We start from the raw sequence: 17,223 nt of genomic DNA, 5'->3' as shown, positions 1-17,223 counted from the left end.
ACTCGCTGAGCTCCTTGTGGAGCTGCTCCTCCTTTACACCAGGGTAAGTGCAGGATAAGGATCAGTCTGTTGGCATTCGTAACTTCTCTTCCCAAGGATTTGTGCAGCAGAGTCTGCCTCTGCGATATGGGTAGTGAATATATCCATTCTGCTCCACTTCCAGGCATTCATTTCCTGTAACATAATTTTTAAGGAGTCTCTGGCAGTTCAGTGGAAAGAGATTTTTTTTTTCTTTTTAATCTCTCTTAAAGCCCTATTACCACTTTTAATTACCACTGTTTAATTTTTAAGGACAAAAAATATGGCAGATTTGTTGAGCTGCTTAAGTCTCTCATTAATCGCTCCTGGTTAACGCAGCCGCTGTGTCAGCCACAAGCCAAATGAAGGAGGGGGCAGCAGAGGCAGGGACGGTGCATCTGCCCACTCGTGTCCCTTTGTGGCATGTTTGTACCTGTGCTTCCCTGCTTTTTTACCTTTTTAGTCCTTCTCCAGTTGCATCACGGACACATTGGCACATAAGGTCTGCAGGACCAAGACAGTCTTTGCCTCTGCTGGTGGCATGTGCTTTGCTAGGGATATCCCAGCCATCTCATGTCCCCAATGGACGGGGGGGTCAAGTGAGCAAAGTTAGAGATGGTGCCAGAGCACAGAGCACACAGCAAGAGGGGGCAGAATGGAAAAAATGTCTTGTTTTCACACCGCCCGGCTGCAGCAAGCTGTGAAGCGGGTGAGAACATTGGGAGAGCATGTGCTCGGTGCTGCATGTCTGCAACACAGCAGGTTTGCTCCTGCCTCCTACACAAATCATGTGTGATGACAGCTCGCCTGCTGTCACCAACAGACGGCCTCTGATCATCATGGATATAACCTCCTTTCGTTCCCCCTCTTAAGAAAACTTTACAGAGGGAAATTTCTGTGTTTCGGGCAATAGCTCACTTCCATCAGTGCTTCTTGAAGAGCACATGATTCCTGGTTATTTATTGGATGTGTGTAAATGAGAATGTGTCACTTGGATTGTGTTCGAATGGAGAGAACAAAATAAGTAGTGGTACGATGTGTTAGGCAGCTTTTCCTCTTGAAGACATAATGAGGCTGTTTACTGCTGGATCATTGATTTCTGCAAACTCTGTTGTAAAATCTCCTACTGCCACCATCAGGACATCAAAATATAAAATACTTTTTTATACAGAACACAGCATTGAAGCCAAATAAGTCTGTACATCCAATAAAAACATGACCAGGATATAAATCTTTTGGATGCACACAACAATATGTACTGAACTGGAAATTATAACAGTGTCTCCAGAGAGATGTCCATAAGGAAATGTATGGTGGGGTTTTTTTTCTGTAATTTGTGCAATAGTCATGCAGTAAATAAAAAAGCTAAATAAAATAACTTGCATTGCCCATATTCATGAATGTGAATTAAAGGGGCATCTAATAATAACGCTGTACAGACATTAAGAATATTTTTGCCTATACTTCAGTACAAGATCTATGGCTCATTGAAGACTGTCTTCTTTCCATGTCGATGCCGACTGTATTTATGAATTCTCAGTCAGCTTTTGTGTATAACCTGGAAACCTATATTCTTAAAAAGTTCTTTCTGACACTTTGCAAATGCAGTCACAATTTTCTATGAAATATTCAACTATCTAACACCAAATATAGCCAGAAAGTACCACATCTACATGGTATCATTTGGCTATCATCAGGAAGTCTGGGTTGAGGCTGGACTGGGCAGGGTGTCAGTAAATGGAAATGATCTCCTTCTAACATGATTTATATTAGCAGAGAATTTGGTCTTCTCTGTTTAGTTTTGTGTAGTCCAAAATAAAGAATCACTAATACAACAATAAATAATAAAGACATTTCTGAGTACACGGTGATGTAATACACCAGATTGCTTTTACAACCAAGCGTGCCAGGAAAGCATGTGCTCTACTGCCTCAGCAGCATTAAGATATTGTTTACTTTTATCCACTAGTAAATAATGTCCCATTCCAGGTGCACGTCTTGTATGTTTTAGATTAAAATCGTAACAGCCTTAAATCAAATTATTTTCCTTGAAGAAGGTAAACTACCCTCCTTTAGTATTAGTAGCTCCCTACCTACTGTGCAGTTGCTCCAATATGCTGCTCTGCTGTCACTGCTATGGCTAAGCACCCCAGGACACCCTGTGGGTGTGTTGGCAAAGCAAGTAAGTACATATTTTTAAGACACACTAACAGTAAGTAGATATTTACTGTCAGCAATTACATGCATATCTGGGTCCTTGTTGTCCGATGACATCATATATGATCTAAGGAAAGCACTTGTGACTTTACTGTTGTAACCTAAATATCTGCATAACCAAGCACTGAAAAATTTCTGAGAAGAACCTTTGCTGCCCTGAATCAAGAGGGCCTGGTCTTTGATAGCAAGTTGTTTTGGGACATGTTTGTCCTTTGCTGGTTGTATGAAAAAGAACTTTCCATAATTCCCAGTAATTAAAAGGAGAGGCTCATTACAGTGGAAAGCAATGGGAGTCGGGGTGCCAGGGGAGCGAGTAGTCATTCATTACCATCATTTATGGGAACAGTTTTCAGAACGCGTGGGGGTTTCTCCACAGCTCAGTAAAGAGAAGCATTTGGCCCCAATGGGGTTACAGAAAAGATCACAGGGAAGTCTGTGGAGGAAGAGGCCATGGGAAACGAAAAGAGGTGCGGAGTGAAGGCAAGCAGCCTGCAGTTCTGTGCCTCACAGACGGCAGTCTGTTGTAGGAAGGATGGGGATTTCTTCTGGACTACATTTCTTGAAGTGCTAGGGAAATACCCTGGCTCAGCAAGGAGGCTGGAAGAGCAGGAGAGTACAGGGTACAGGAGGCCTGACAGGTTCAGGATCGAGGCCTGAGGCTGGCAGAGGTCTTCCAGCCGTGGGAATGGGGCAGGAAGGTTCCCAGGAGGGGAACTCCCTGTAACTGAATTTTAACTGTGGAAGAGCATTAGACCGAAGGACCAAAAAGCACAACAGCAGCTTCCCAGCCTGCTTAGGGCAGCTGATTCAGATGGGGAATCAAGGCATGATACCAGCTAGGTGAGCATTACCGCAGACCAGTAAGGTCCGGCAGGCTGCTGGGAGGAGGGTGCTTGCACAGCTGAGGTCCTTCTGCTGAAAATAACTCATGTCCTGGGCACACATTTATAGACTTTCAGGAAAAATGCTGGCTAATATCTAAGTTTCCACGGAGGTCCATCGAGGCAGACATGGTCCTTCAGGACCAGCCTCTAAACCATTTACCATCCAGTTTTACATAGCGCTAACAGCTCAGATTACATCCAGATGGGGAAATGGTGTGGCTATGTCATTCCTTCAGCCAGCTCTCCCCACCGTGAAAACAGCCTGCCCATGCTTTACTAGCTGGAATGGACAACTGGCTTAATTGCATTGCCATATTGCCACTTGCAGTTGCAATAGCCACGGTCTGTTAAGTAACTATAAGCAGGAGAAGTCATTTTGTGTGAGGTGGAACTAAGAAGACCTGGTAGTGTCTCACGTTTGAACTATCTGGTATCTAAGGAGGTGTGAACTCTAGCAGATGATTTTCCTCTTGTTGAGAAGAAATGGTTCATAATGGCTGTCCTCCATGATGCCTAAAGAGGGCGAAATGTCACAGCCTTCCCCTCAATACAGGCACTAGTAGGATTTTTCTTCCCTTCCCAGTCACTTATTTTCATTTAATTTTACTGAGCATCATTTTTTCAGCTCATAGTAGCTGGGGTAAGCATAGCTGGTTGTTACTCCCCTATTTGTGACTAGTCTCAGGCACACTGAGAGTGCTTCTGTTTTGTAGATCCTCACCTCCAAGCCAAACAAACCTGTGTGCCCGCACCAGCGTGCTGACCACCTGCTAGCCTTCCGGCAAAGAGCTAGAAGAAGCCAAAGTTAGAAGATGGCTGTAGTCCTGACATGGCAGAGTAACAGAGCCATAAGTGGGTGTTTGCAACCCTCTAGGGATGTTCTTTGCAGGAAAGGTACCCCAGTAATCAAAGTGGCGGGAGTCCTACTCTCAGCTCTGGAAGACACATTGGGATCGTACTGAGAGTAGGACTGCAGAAAGCTGCTATTCTCTGCACTGAGAGCAATACAGGGCAATCAGAAACAAAATATAAGTGGGAACAACCACTCTTGCTTTGTGCTTTGCAGAACCAGAGGCAAAACACCTCCTTCGTGTATTAATGCACTGGATATGTGAATGGCTCCCTCTGCTCTCTTTCCACATTTCAGCTCTGTTTGCATACTGTATTACAATTATCTACAAACGGGTTTTATAGGGACAGATTCCAATCCTGAATATTTAAATAGCCAGGCTGGCTTGCTGTATCCCGTTGTACAGAGATGAGATTCTCTTTGTTTCCATACAAAGGCATGGAAGGCGGGGGGGCGGGGAGGGGGCAAAGGGGAATGTGGAAAAGGTGTGGAAAGATGAGGAAAAAGCCACCTGGAAAGGGCAAATGGAAACGGAGAGCGCTCCACACACAAGCCTACTTTGGCTCATGAATTTAACATGTGTGTAACGTTTCTTACAAGAAGTCATGTGAGCAATTTAAACTAGCCCCTAGGCAAGTCTAATCTGAACAAGCTGCTCTGAGACAAGCTACAAATTGCAGGGTTTAATAAAAAGGGTAGGCCAGAGCCAGCAGAGCAGAGGATAACACAGGAGGGGGAAAGAGCTAGTATATTATCAGAACTTGAAGTCTCCATGAGCAGATCTTGATAATACATTACATTGAGATAGAGAAGGCTGAAAAGGAGATATTGCATTAAAATTCTGCAAACTTGGGGGTGTAAGTCATATAAGATATCCCAACATTTACTTCGTATCCATGAAGTGACACAGTTCTTTTAGCTCATTTGCACCCCTGCTGTATCTGTGTCTTGCATTGTGTCCCTGCCATTAGGTGTCACCACTCCACAGCAGTAGATTTCTGAGGAGATAAGTCTAGAAAGTCTGGTCTAATGTTGCAAATGCAGTCTTTCTTTCTTAGGGGTTCCCAGGCGACTCCTACAAAAGGATTTTCCTGGCTAACAAGCTAAGCTACTGCAGCAGACAGCAAGAGTGGCACTGGATGAGACTGAGCGGATCCCAAAAGCCCCTGACATTGTTGGAATGGTTTGGATTCAGGCTCTTAATATTGAGGTTCAACTTCTGGGTATGTTCAGCCGCAGCACTGCAAGGCAAGGCCCTGGCCTGGCCTTCAGAGTGCCTGGCTTGCCTTGCTCCTTGGCTCATTCTCCAGTCGTGGCCGGGACGGAGCCTTTGCCACTGCCCGCGACAGGCAATCAGCCTGCCCGTGGTGCAACTTGGCTTCACGCCATCTGCGCTTGTCCGACAGACGACTAGTCTGTCTGTGGATTCACGGGGCCCAAAGTGATGGTGGGGTTAACATGGCTGGCTTTGTTTCGTGAGGAAAATACAGCTCGAAATGTGTTCTCTCTTCTGTCTCATGTACCGTAATGCTCTACAGCTTCCCCATGAGAAGGGAGTGGAACACTGTATAGTTCAAAACTACTCTTGGGACAAGCAAGTGTCATCTGCTTGGCAAACCAGACTTTGGAAATTACGGCAATATTTGTTAACTGGTCACCATTTTGGGGATGACCAGCAATCCTCACTGCAATTTTCATGGAGTTAAATAACTCTTTATGCAGAAGTTTTCATCATAAACTAGAAACAATGGCCGAAACATCTAGATCAACCAGATTAGGTCTGTGCAAGCTTGGCTTCCTAACAAAACCTCAAGCAATCCCAGTAAATTGTTGGCGGCTCCTGGTGCCGCTGCCTGATCCCACTCCCTGAAGACTGGGAGAGCTCCAGCCCCCTGAGCACAGTGGCCAGGGCAGGGACACGAACTGCCGGACTGCAACCGGCAACATCTTTCCAATTAACTCAATACCTTCAAAAACCAAGAATTCTTTGGAAATGCAAGGTAAAAGTTTCCTCTTGTAACAGATATTTACTTAGCAACATAAACTAGCAACTGAAGGACAGAACATGAGTCACAATGTGGAATTAAAAATATTTGTAATCTTTGCTGATGGGCAGGCGCTCTGTGACGCTAACTGCTGCCAGCGAGCTCGTTCTGGCCTGAAAGTGTGCAAACTCGTTTCTCTGATGTGGCAGCCTCTTCCGTACTGTTGGGAAAGCAACACAGACATAACGAAGTGTAAGGGCCTGGTGGCAATAGTCTTCTCCTCCTACCTTCCACCCTCCTCCCATCAGGGGAGGAAGCTAGAGTGATTTCTTTCCTTTCAATATTCTCTTGCTTCTTAAATTCGTTATATTCAAAGAGGTTGCAGAGGCCCCACGATGCCAGGTTCTGCGTGTAGTCCATACGCCTTCCCCACAAAGCTTTGTAGTCAAAATCACGAGACAGACAAAGGGGCAACTACTCTCGTTCAGCAAAAATTTTGAAATGAGTCACACAAGGAGTCTGTGGCAGAGCCTGGACGTGCACAATGTTCTCCGAAATCCCAGTCTTGCGACAAGACCCATGCTGAGCAGCCCTGTGTCCTTGCAACCAGACACTACACTTCTGAGTCCAAACGAGCGCCTCGTAGGATGTACGGCCTGCCAGGGACAAAACCAATATATCTAATTAAGAACATAATGGATTAAGAGCCTCCAGAAGCAGGCCAAAACAAAGGCCCACCTCACTCACTATCTTCTCCCTGTTGAAGGAGAACAGCATAAGAAAAATGAAGTATGGAGTGATTTTTCCCCTGGTATAATCTCCCAGGTTATAGAAATCTGCACTTTATAGATTTCAGGAGTTGGAAGCTGCATCCACTCAAAAATGTTTTAAAGGCACTGCTAGATCTAGGGTTCACAACTGTTTAATTCTTTTGAACCTGTTTATACTCCCAGTGTTCACAACATCCTGTAACAATGAGTTTCATAGTTTACATGGCTGCATTTAACTAATTTAACTGCATGAAAAAGTGCTTTCTTTTGCTTGCCTCCTTGCCAAAAATTTCATTGGGTGCCTCCTAGTTCTCCTTTTATGAGGAACAATAAATAACCATTCTCAGTTCATCTTCTCCAGTCCACTTGTGATTTTATAGACATCTATTTTAAAAAATGTTTAAAAATACATTCCCTGAGCTTTTATCAATGTCTTCACATAAACATACAACCTGTTTCATATTACTTGGGTTGAAGCCTGCCATGGCTATTGTCCAGCTACATATTTTAGCAACAAAAGTAAATATGTCCAGCCGAGCCTCTTAGATTGTTTTGTGTATTTGTCTGGCAATGTTGCTTCCTCCATTTTAAGGTTTGCTAGGAAGTTTTTATTTAAAAGAAAAATGGGATGAATACTTCCGTCACTGGACTGTCTCAGACACTCAGGGTGCCCCAGAGCTTAACCAGAGGAAAATCTTGGGGAGCAGAACCCTGCTGGATATTGGCAGAGTAAGACAGGCAAGCACTGCGTGCCCCGTGAACTGGACTGATGGCTGGAAAATCTCACCTGCTGGTGGGCATGAGTCCCAGAAGGGCAATTTAACTTCCAGCAACTTCCAGCACCTCTTTATGTGCACGGGGATTCGCCCGACGGTTTGAGGTTTGCTGCCAGCTGGGAACAGGCATGGGGTGCAAATGTACATTAAATGCAAGCTGAAGTCAAAACTGGGTGTAGCTGCTTATTTCTAATAAATTTTGGGAGGGAGGCTGTGCAGTGTGAAAAGTGATATGCAGGATTTCCTTTTGGTAAGACATATTAGAGGAAACAGGGGCTGCCCAGCATGCCTGTGCCTGCTTGTTTGTTCATTTCTTTGAGGTGTTTGGTAGACTTTTAGCCTCCCTCTGGCAGCTCATACATGAGTGTAAAATTCACCCTGCCAGGAGGTGCTGGTAAGCTAATGAGGGGAGTCAGCCAAAAAAAAAAAAAGAAAACCCACCACTGAAAAGAGAAACCTATTGACTCTCAGTAAAAATATTCATTTTTATATTCTGGGAATGGAATGACATTGAGAAGGCTTTGTGCTGTGCTTCATAAAAAGCAGGTGGGGAGGGATGCTGGGGAGGCTTTAAGGGTTATACCTGGTTTTGGCACAAGACCACCCGTGGTCTGTCTGCACTGCTCCCAAGACCCACCTTAATGGGGATGGCCAATGCTCAGTGGGGCTGTGGGCTCCTTGGAGGGTGGCTGGGGTGTCCCCTGCCAGCCCCGCATGGTGGTCCCCACAGCCCAGCCCTGGCTAATGGGGGGCAGGAGGGTGAAAAGTGCCAGTCTGAGGGGCTGAGGCACGTGCCGCATTCCTCACAAAAGCCCAAAACCTTCGTTGCTGACCGTTTGCTCTCCTGGCTCACAGAGGGCATGGGTGAAGGAAGGTCTCACCGCTGGTCCTGACACATCCCCAGTCCCAAAGCTACTGAGGGGACAGAGCCCCCTCAGCCACCCTGGAGTGCCTGAAACCAGATCCCAGACAGTTGGACAGGCTGCCCGGGACTTCAGCCAGAGACTTGCACAAGTCAGGCACTTTTAAAATAAATGTATTTGAGCATGTCTTCTGAAGAGGCCTCTCAAACTTATTATTTCCCCTTAGCAAGACCATTTGACCAAAAATGACACCAGCTCCTGCTAAAGAGAGCCATCTATGCTATTTCTTCAGTCCAGGCTGTGCGACATTTGCCCAGGCATCTTGGGGAGTGCCCAGGATGAGAGGATCCCACTCTTCAGAGGAGTCCCACCAGTTACAAGCAGTATTTCTTAATACACGTGAGGGCCTGCCTGTACGTTGATGCTATTCTTGTTCAGTTGGAGCTTTCAGCTCTGGTCTCTTGGGCTTTCTTGAACCTTTTTCTCTGCTGAAGATAGTCCCAGACAACTCAGCAAAGACCTTCCTTCAGGTTGTGTGCTGAGTACAATATAAAAACACCTCAGTCAACCCTTGGCCATCTGAACTCAACCAGGCTCAGGCAATAAGAATGCAGCCCCAAGGTTTTCCCTTGGGCTGAGGATGTGTCCCACCTGTTTCAGCAGGGAAGCCAACAGGGAGAGCAGGAAAGGTCTGCAGTTCATGGCCCAAAATGACTCTGCACAAACCTGCATAGGAGCCCTTTTCTCTGGGTGCATGGCCTTTCCCAAGAAGGTCCTGCTTCACAGTTTTGGAGCTAACCCTGCACAGAAAGAGCAGGGCTACAGGCATTCTGGTGTAGCAACATCTCTTGGCTGAGGTTACACATGGTGGGCCAAGAGGAGAAGACCAATCCCTCTGCTGAGAGCACCACAGGCATGGAAACCTGGATGGATGGGGTGCTCCAGAGGTTTTTAGTGAAGAGAGTGCCACCTGAATAGCAGACTTAATTGGCTTGCATGTTATGTTGCATGTTATGCAAGAAGTTGAGGGAGAGGCAGGAAGACACTTCTGCCTTATGAAATAGCCATGACAAAAACAACTGTGAGAGAAATGTGAAAATTACTGCGTGTGTTGTGAAAAGCTGACTATGCCTGTGGTAATTGCCTCCAGTTGTTCTCGGGCTTGGGGCATGCCCATTACAGACAAAGTGGGAAGTTTGCTAGTACATCTATTTAGGGAGTCTTCCCTTTATGGCAAGAACACTGTGTGGGCTTTGTGGGTATTCCTGCAAAGGAGCTGAGATCTCTGGGGCAAAGGAATAGCAAACAGAGATGACTAGTGAAGAGCATTGCGGGGAGCAGCTCATCACTGCAGAGTAAACAGTGGGACTCGTTAACCCGTAGCCTGGATGATGATAAGTGAAGGTACACCTGGGTTTGGGAAATAAAGACAACAAACTGTGAACAAGCAGTTGCTGTTCACACTCTCACAGCCCTTCACTAAGAGGTGATAAAGACTCACACTATCATCCAGTGATTTTGGAGAAAGCATTTATCTTTGGCTTTTTTGATAATTCTTTTGCTTCCTTTCTCTTTTTTTTCTCCTCTATAATTAAGTATTGTTTGATTAAACCTCTTTCATTGCTTATTGTGAAAAAGAAGAGTTTGTTAAGTACGGGCATGGAATAACTCCATTTGCCCAGCTTGACCTCTACAAGTTGAAGCCAATGCTGCTGCCAGGCAAAGTCTAGCAGAAGGGTCACAAAGGCAAATTCTGATTTAAAAACATGAGATTCTTCTGTGCCAGACACAAAGCCTTTGAAATTTGGAGGGACTGGCAACACCATGTAAGTATGTGCAGTAATATAAACATTGCTCTAATGCCAAGTCTTCAGATCACACTCCAAGTCTACACATAAGAGGGGGCAGAAGTGTAAAATCAAATGGTTTGTGAAAATTTCCATTGGCTGGTGCTGTGTTAGCAGCAGAACACTGCAGATGATGTGAATGTAGTAAACCAGGCAGAAGAAATAAGCAAGCCCTCTGCAACATCAAAAATTATACAGAGAGACACTATCATACTGACTGAAAAGAGGAAAGCATGACCAAGTTTTTCTTCCAAAAGTGTAATAGAAGCTTTTGCTTTTTTAGTAAACATTTTTTCACTGCTCCCATTCTTGAGTAAAGACATTTGTAGACGAGAGATATGAGACGTCTGCTTTTTGCTGAAGCCTTTGGGTAATATGGTATTTTCCTGCACAATTATTTAGTTTCTACTTTTGTTCTTGCTCTGGTTTGCATTCCCACTCTGCACTTGGACATGAGGGACAACTATCTAGATAATTACATGCAAAAGCTCTGCACCGTCTCCCTGAAGAATCAAAAAAAGGCTCAAAGAAGCAAATCTAACTAAAAAAAATCAAGTCTAGCTAAGGGAAATCCAACCTACTGATCTACACATGTAGACTATTGGCCCAACAATGAGCTCAAAAGCAGCCTAATTACTGCATGTTACACTGACCAGAAGCCATTGCCTTACGTGGAAGCGGGAGGAGATGGATGTATTTCTGTGCATCTGTTGGTGAAAGACAGCACCAGATCTAGGTGCAATTCAATAGCACTCCTACCCCTAAAACAATATCCCGAGTTTATCCAGAGGTCAGTTTGTATTGACCTCCAGGGAAAATGTCACTTAAAGCCGAATCCTATGAAAACAAACATGAAACCTCATTGAGGAAACCTTTAGATATTAAACAACAGAGACAAAAATCCTTTTTGTGATCACAGAGTTTACTCTGCAAGAAGATGAGCATCTGCATCCTATTCAAGCAAACTGCTTACAAACATGATTTGTGTGAAGCATATATACCATCCCTTTTGTTTCAATGCTGATTCTCGGATGCTTAAAATTTAGGATGAGCTCCTTTGTTTGGTACCTCATGGAACAGAAAGGACCTAATCACCCAGAAGCAGATGTTTTTAAAATTTATAATTGAGAAGATTATGAAGCTAATAATAACTATAGATACATAGAAAACACAGATGAGTTCTTCGTATACTGCAATTCTGACTGTATAATAAAGTTTTGTGTGCACTAGGGTTCTCAGATGGAGAAGGATGCCGCAACCCACTGTTGGTAAATGTGAATAATATGACCAGAAAGAGGAAGTGTTGCCATCCAGGAGATTTCAAAAGCTTTAACAAAGGAAATAACTGAAGAAAACCCAAAATGCTGAGCAGGCTAAGTGGTGTAATAGACATTTAGCATCAAATTAACAGAAGAGTTAACTCTGCATCATCTGGATTTTTGTTTTTGAGGCAGGAATTGGCGTTACCTGAGCCTGTCATGATGACACCCTGAGGTTGCCAGATCTCTGCATACAGTTAAATAACATCCTCTGGAGAAGAAAACACACTGCACACCTTGAAGTGGTAAAAATTAATCGTGTCGTAACTGTGTTGAAATGCAAATACAGGCAGTTCAAATGGCAATTTTAAAGTTAGTTACTTAATAGTGTATCCCAAAGTTGTAGGTTAACATTTTCAAATGTGTGTTGTGATTTTTGAGTGCTTTAGTTTTGAAATATGAGTGACTCTGAACATCAGGTCTCTATGGTACCTTAAACATAGCACCTAAAAGCTGAAGCTAATCATACTGGTCGTGTAAGCTGTGTGCATGTCTAGGAACATGGAAGTTAAAAAAAAAAAAAAAAAAAAAGAAGACTGCTTGTGCAATAGAATTTTAAAAATCAGAAGAAAGAAAGAACTGAAAAAACTATGAAACAGATTCCTTCCAAATGAAAAGAAGGATGATGGAAATTACATTTAACAGACCATCTGACATGGAAATACAGCTATATGAAATGGCTGTTGGCTTCTGCAGGGAAGACAGGACTGAGAAGCCGTCTTTCTCAGAAAAACAGAAATAGAATAGATGCTCTAAAGCTGCTCAGAAATAAATGCAGGATAAACTATTAGTAAGATATTGCTTTAAAATATTGTCCACCCTATCTGTCCCAGGAAACTGGATCCATTACTGGTTGTTCATGTACAAAACCAAACCATTCTTTGTAAATCATTATGCTCGAGTGCTTAGTGCTCAATATGTTAAGAGCTACTGGAGAAAAAGTGGACATCTAATTTACCCTTGTTATAAGCTAATGTGGAAAGATGCCAGGCTAGTCTGGAGGAGTCATAAAACCACAGCATGTATTGGGATCGAATGCCTGACAGTGGCACAGGTATTTTTTAATTGGTGGGTAGGTCGGTGTCCCATCTGGCTTAGACTAGCATTGCTCCACTGACCCAAGTGGGGCTGCAGCAACGCGCAGCACCTGAAGACCCAGACCTGTGTAAAGACATTGGAAATTTTCAATGAACGGACTCGGTCGCCAGCTCCTTGGTGGCACGCTGTGCTCACAGACCCGCGCCCTGCTCCGCGACGACTGGTGTGCCAGGGAGCCACGGGAGCGGGGCTGCTCCTCGGGGGCTGGCGGGGCCGTGCTGCCACCGACAAGGGCACAGACTGGCAGCACCCGCACAAGGCGAGCAGGACAGGGACAGTGGCAGCGACCGGGGACAGCCATGGCCCAGCTGCCATCCCCACGCAGGTCTTTTCCCAGGAGCTGATCCAGGGCTGGTACCATCATCGGGCTGGCTGGGGGCACCGGCAGCCAGACTCCTCAATGCAGGGGGAAGACTGCAGAGCTCGCTGGGATCCTCGGGGCCAACAGTTAGTGGATACTAACGATGACAGGCTAAAACCTCTTGAATGAAGATTAAATTATTCCAGGATGCTTTTTTTTTTTAATTTATATGATCAGGTGGTTCACCATGTTTAGGGATCAGAAGCCTACAGCAGCTACTGGTGCAAATTGTTTCAGCACCTTCTGAGGTGCAACCATGTTCCCCTCTCCTCTTACCAGCCAAAAGGTTTAACACCAGGAGTCTCTGTAGAAGAATCAAGGTGGAGTAGGGGGCTTGTATCCTCCTAAATTGTCAGTTCATCATGCTTACATTGGACGTCCTGACCTGCAAGAAAGCTTGTGAACAATTTGCTGTTGTCTATTCCTGCTATTAGCCCTTGCCGAGCACTCATAGCAACGTTTTACTCTGCTCTACCTGATCTCCCCCTATTTATTGATTAGTTTCCTTCCAAGTGAGAACACAATTAGCATATTTTCAGTAGCTGGTTCTGTTTAAGTTTCCCCATTGAGACTGCCTAGAACAATTCCCGAGAACTTATTTTTAACTAGGCTTAAAACATGAATCTATTGCTATAGTTATTAGGAAGGGGGTGCTCTCTTCTTTTCCTTGCCCTTAGAGTAACCAACAACGTAAAACTTCCAAGATTCTCAGTGCTCATAAGTTTGTGTTTCGTCATTACTAATGACATAAAGCAGCTTCCAACATTTGCAAGCAATCTTTTGCCTTCCAAAAATCTTCTTGACAAAGGTTAATTAAAACATTTGGCAGAGTTAAGCATACATAAACCACACTTAGTTAAATACACATATGGATATGACACAGAGGACAGAATACAGAGAATTACACAGTATCCAGGGCCTGAACGTGTTTATACAAGATGCTTTAACAAGATGCTGTTAACATGCTCGGGCTGAACCTCCAGCTCAGATCTCCCCTGGGCGCTGCTCTGCTACCACGCTGTGTGATCAGGAAGGCTGCAAGCGGTAGTTTATTTTCCAGCCCGCTGTTGTCTTGTTGGTTTGGCCACAGCCTTCTCTCCCAGCCATAGGGCAGATACTGGCTCTCCCCGAGCTTTGGATAAGGTGAGGGTAATAAAACTCACATGTGACGGCGAGCCAAGTGGGATGACTAGAAATATCAAGAGACGTGGATGAAAGCTGTACGTGGATAATTCATAGGCATTGAAGAAGAAATCAGGGCAAGATTTCTACTAGCAATATGACAGTGTTTGCTCCTCCAGATTTCATTAGTGCCGGCCTTATTCAGACTTCCCTTCTGCAAACACTTCAGGAGGCTTCCTGCCGGGGCCCCCTCGCCTTGTGCCTCCTGTGGACTTTGCCCAGCCTGGACTGCACCAGAATTCTCACCGCAGCCCGAGCTGGTGCGGGCAGCTGCGGCTGGGCTTGCCGGCATTGCCGCTGGCATTCCAGCGGTGCTGGCTCCACGCTGCCAGATGGGGTGCGACAGCACCATGGGGGTGCGTGGGAAGGATTTGGCACCACAGGAGAGGGGCAAGAGGCTGAGCTGACCTGGGGGAGACTTAGGCAAGGACAAAGTACGCCGCAGCGGGGAGAAAGGCTGAGCTTGTAAAACCCTGCTCAATGCCCTGAGCTCCTTGTTCCTCTTACCTTTGCCCATGCACAGATGAGAATGACTTCCTGGACTCTAGAAGCTGCATATCTATAGCAAAACTTTGCCTCTTGGGTAGTTTGCTTGTGCACTGTGAAAGCTTAATCTGAGAACAGGAACCCCAACTAAGCAGGTATGGAGTTGCTTACAAGACTCTTTTTTATGCCTGCAAAGCACTGTCAGCATATTTGTGTTTTAAATGAAATGCTTTTCTAATCCCTTATTGTTTTATGACAGCTGAAATTGCCTGACTGGATGCCAACACATATGAACTACTAAATGGTTCTTACATCTTATTTTATGGTACATCCTCTGTTTTGAAATAAACTGCCTACTAAACAAAATCAGTTTCCTTGTGTTTCTGATGACATATATATGTGGATTTTGAGAAAGGGAAGCAGGCATGGGAGGAAATTCAGAAATTGCAAAAGGAAAAATGTTTGGGTTGTTTTTTCTTCTTTCTATAATACATGCAGCAATAGACCCATTGAAACATTCTTCCTCTCCTATCCTGTTATCTGGGCTTGTCTGCATGTGGCTCTAAGCAAGCTGGTCTACACAAAGCTCGAGGGTGTCACTGTGGATGACGCTCCCTGTCACATCCCTTCTTCTTCATGTGCTTCTCACATTCCCATCTCAGGGTCACACACGCAGATGGGACAGCTGGGGCAGTGGGATGCTCTCGGGAGGCCCATGGGCTTTGCCGCCAGCTGCTGAGCCCACGGAAAGCACCTCTTGGTCTTGCACTGTACCTCAAGCCTTGCACCGCTCCTGTGCCTGCAGCTCCCTGCAGCTCCTGGCGCGTTGCTCCCGTGGCTGTGTGCACGCAGGCTGAAGACGTGCTGTTTCAGGAACTGATTTCTAAGGCTATGTTCTGCATTCGGCATTGTATGTTTTGTCAAGACTAATCACCAAATTTTGCTGTCAAATTGGATCTTAGCTCTTTCTGCACAAAGATAATTTTTCTTGTGTATGTCCTCACTTGAGTGCTTGCTGCTGTGTTTCTATGGTTGATGCGAGGTCACTCATGGTATGGAATAATTTGCTTTCAATGCCCAGGTCGGGGCATCAAATTCATCTTATTGAAACTGTCTGAGCGCACAAAGCCAGGGCCAGAGCAGGGCCCTCGAGGCCTCCCGCGCTGAACGCCAGGCACACACAGCCCGAACCCCTCCCAGCCGGGTGCCTTGGCCTCTTGTCTCGGGTCCTAATTCCTTACACCTTTTATGTGTGATCAGCCGCGGAGGTCTTTCCTGACTTGGAGAAAGAGAAATGTGGGTGACTGTATTTACTGCTCAGCATCTGCTGGCCTCCCGCAGAAGGGAGGAGACCTCTTTCAGTATCCTTGTGCTGAAATGTTAGTAAATAAATAAATAAATAAATAATGCCTTTTGGCGGAAGGATTAAAAAAAAAAGGCGGGGGAGGTGCCTAAACAAGCATTTCTGATGATACTAAGTAAATGCAAGCAGGGATGCATTATAAATAATCCAGCCACCAAGCCAGGAAACATGAACTTGCTACTCTACCCTTAATTGCTTTAGTGATGGACTTGGTAATGTTAGGTTAATGGTTGGGCTGGATGATCTTACAGGTCTTTTCCAACCTAAACGATTCTACGATGCTGGAGCCTCGCAGTTGCTTTGCCACGTACTCTTAGCGAGTGCCGCAGGTGGCCCTGGCCCGCTGGCTGGAAGCATGGGCCCGGGTTGGGATCCAGCGTGGCCTCAGGGCTTCCTGGTGCCCGAAGTTCTCACTTTGAGGATTAAAACGAGGGGCTGGCTACCGCACGGCAGGAGACGTCCTTCGGCCTTCCACCTTCCCTCTTCTGCCATGTGCATTTGACCTGCCCCTCTTCCCTTTGTTTCTACCTCACAGGTTTTGGTGAGGCTGGCTTTTTTTTTTTTTTCCAGTCTCAGTTTAAGAAAAAAGGTGAATGGTTTTGGAAGGCTTAATTACTCCCCCTCCCCCGATTCAGCTGTTTGAGCCATTTAAATATGAAAACACTTTCCCCACACATTCTTTCAGTTAAGCAGCTGAGCTTGCAAAGCCCTGCAGCCGCCCCCCCCCCGGCCGCCCCAGGCCTGAGGCAGGTGGGCAGAGAGGCCCCGGCTGCCGCCTTCTTCTGTGCTTCCTGCTTTTAAACTCGCGGCACGCTTCCAGCGGCTCTCTGACAGCGCCTTTGATTTCGCAAAGCATTGCTTTTTGCCTCTGGGGTAGTCGGGCGCATCGGGGAAGCAGGGTGGGGGAAAAAGAAAAATTAAAAGACTTTGTACCTCCCCGTCGGGGAATCGAACCCCGGTCTCCCGCGTGACAGGCGGGGATACTTACCACTATACTAACGAGGAACTGTACGAGTAATACCTCCCCGGCGGCCGCCAGATGGCTGCTGCAGGCGCACCGCCCGCGCGCCGGCCCCTCCCCTCTCCCGGCCCACGGCGCTTCCCGCCGCGCCTCGCGCCGCCCCCGCCCGCAAAGGCAGCACGGGGGCCGTAGTTCCCCGCGCGCTGCCCTCTCCCTGCCCGCGGAGGGCCGCCCTCCCTCCCC

General features: G+C 45.9%; 1 non-coding gene across 1 annotated transcript; it reads right to left on the bottom strand.

Moving 5' to 3' along the window:
* Window positions 1–16,952: 16,952 nt before the first annotated feature.
* TRNAD-GUC (transfer RNA aspartic acid (anticodon GUC)) lies at window positions 16,953–17,024 on the bottom strand. Its single transcript has one exon. It is a non-coding gene; the product is annotated as a tRNA-Asp (tRNA).
* Window positions 17,025–17,223: the final 199 nt, after the last annotated feature.

This window comes from Pelecanus crispus, chromosome 1 (genome assembly GCF_030463565.1).
Source record: "Pelecanus crispus isolate bPelCri1 chromosome 1, bPelCri1.pri, whole genome shotgun sequence".
Taxonomy (NCBI): Eukaryota; Metazoa; Chordata; class Aves; order Pelecaniformes; family Pelecanidae; genus Pelecanus; species Pelecanus crispus.
This window is presented reverse-complemented; position numbering and strand designations above follow the sequence as displayed.